Consider the following 2,500-nt stretch of genomic DNA (forward strand, 5'->3'; position numbering starts at 1 on the left):
TTCCCCGCCCTTCACGGGGCGGCGGCCTCCGCACTCCCGGGGCGTCTCGTCCTCATTGCGAGGTGAGGCGCACCTAGAGCGTACACGTTGGGACCCGAAAGATGGTGAACTATGCCTGGCCAGGACGAAGTCAGGGGAAACCCTGATGGAGGTCCGTAGCGATTCTGACGTGCAAATCGATCGTCGGAGCTGGGTATAGGGGCGAAAGACTAATCGAACCATCTAGTAGCTGGTTCCCTCCGAAGTTTCCCTCAGGATAGCTGGTGCTCGTACGAGTCTCATCCGGTAAAGCGAATGATTAGAGGCCTTGGGGCCGAAACGACCTCAACCTATTCTCAAACTTTAAATGGGTGAGATCTCCGGCTTGCTTGATATGCTGAAGCCGCGAGCAAACGACTCGGATCGGAGTGCCAAGTGGGCCACTTTTGGTAAGCAGAACTGGCGCTGTGGGATGAACCAAACGCCGAGTTAAGGCGCCCGAATCGACGCTCATGGGAAACCATGAAAGGCGTTGGTTGCTTAAGACAGCAGGACGGTGGCCATGGAAGTCGGAATCCGCTAAGGAGTGTGTAACAACTCACCTGCCGAAGCAACTAGCCCTGAAAATGGATGGCGCTGAAGCGTCGTGCCTATACTCGGCCGTCAGTCTGGCAGTCATGGCCGGTCCTTGCGGCCGGCCGCGAAGCCCTGACGAGTAGGAGGGTCGCGGCGGTGGGCGCAGAAGGGTCTGGGCGTGAGCCTGCCTGGAGCCGCCGTCGGTGCAGATCTTGGTGGTAGTAGCAAATACTCCAGCGAGGCCCTGGAGGGCTGACGCGGAGAAGGGTTTCGTGTGAACAGCCGTTGCACACGAGTCAGTCGATCCTAAGCCCTAGGAGAAATCCGATGTTGATGGGGGCCGTCATAGCATGATGCACTTTGTGCTGGCCCCCGTTGGGCGAAAGGGAATCCGGTTCCTATTCCGGAACCCGGCAGCGGAACCGATACAAGTCGGGCCCCTCTTTTAGAGATGCTCGTCGGGGTAACCCAAAAGGACCCGGAGACGCCGTCGGGAGATCGGGGAAGAGTTTTCTTTTCTGCATGAGCGTTCGAGTTCCCTGGAATCCTCTAGCAGGGAGATAGGGTTTGGAACGCGAAGAGCACCGCAGTTGCGGCGGTGTCCCGATCTTCCCCTCGGACCTTGAAAATCCGGGAGAGGGCCACGTGGAGGTGTCGCGCCGGTTCGTACCCATATCCGCAGCAGGTCTCCAAGGTGAAGAGCCTCTAGTCGATAGAATAATGTAGGTAAGGGAAGTCGGCAAATTGGATCCGTAACTTCGGGATAAGGATTGGCTCTGAGGATCGGGGCGTGTCGGGCTTGGTCGGGAAGTGGGTCAGCGCTAACGTGCCGGGCCTGGGCGAGGTGAGTGCCGTAGGGGTGCCGGTAAGTGCGGGCGTTTAGCGCGGGCGTGGTCTGCTCTCGCCGTTGGTCGGCCTCGTGCTGGCCGGCGGTGCAGGATGCGCGCGCCTGCGCGGCGTTCGCGCCCCGGTGCTTCAACCTGCGTGCAGGATCCGAGCTCGGTCCCGTGCCTTGGCCTCCCACGGATCTTCCTTGCTGCGAGGCCGCGTCCGCCTTAGCGTGCTCCTCCGGGGGCGCGCGGGTGCGCGGATTCTCTTCGGCCGCCATTCAACGATCAACTCAGAACTGGCACGGACTGGGGGAATCCGACTGTCTAATTAAAACAAAGCATTGCGATGGCCCTAGCGGGTGTTGACGCAATGTGATTTCTGCCCAGTGCTCTGAATGTCAACGTGAAGAAATTCAAGCAAGCGCGGGTAAACGGCGGGAGTAACTATGACTATGGCCCTCAGCCGCACCCGAGTGGGTGCGTTGAAAGCGGCAGACGTGACCATCCGGGCCGCCGTCAGGAGATGGTTCCGCCTTCCGGCGGACACTCCCCTGGGCTACTTCCATTCTCCTGTAGCCCAGGGAGGCCTCGGCATCCCATCATGCCGATGGATGGGGCCAACACTCCGCCGGTCCCGTCTCCTGGCGCTGAAGAGGATTGGACCAGCCCCCGACGGTGCAGGCCGGGACGAGGTGCAGCGTGAGATTGAGGTGCTGGAGCGGCATCTTATGTGGGAGGGCCACCTCCTCAAATCGTCGACGCAGGTTGGAGAGATGTGGGCCGCGCGCCTGCACGTTGCCTTTGACGGTGCGGCGCTGTCATCTTCCGCCGCCGTCAAGGGGCAACACCAGTGGGTCGCTGACACCAGTCGCCTGCTATCTGGGCGTAACTTCATCGACGCTCTCCGCGCCCGCATCAACGCCTTCCCCACGAAGGCACGGCGCAGTCGCGGGCGGGAGGCGGACACCAGATGCCGCGCGGGCTGCCAGGCCGTAGAGACCGCCAACCACGTGTTACAGGCTTGCTTCAGGACGCACGGGTCCCGGGTTAAGCGGCATGACGCGATCGTGCGCTATGTCGCCCGTGGACTCGCGCAGAGGGGCTTCAATGTTTCT

The 2,500-nt window shown here is 61.2% G+C and overlaps 1 pseudogene; it reads left to right on the forward strand.

Moving 5' to 3' along the window:
* The window catches only part of LOC126475547 (large subunit ribosomal RNA), a 5,533-nt pseudogene that overhangs the window by 1,039 nt on the left and 1,994 nt on the right, over positions 1-2,500 (forward strand).

Source organism: Schistocerca serialis, chromosome 4 (assembly GCF_023864345.2).
Source record: "Schistocerca serialis cubense isolate TAMUIC-IGC-003099 chromosome 4, iqSchSeri2.2, whole genome shotgun sequence".
Classification (NCBI taxonomy): domain Eukaryota; kingdom Metazoa; phylum Arthropoda; class Insecta; order Orthoptera; family Acrididae; genus Schistocerca; species Schistocerca serialis.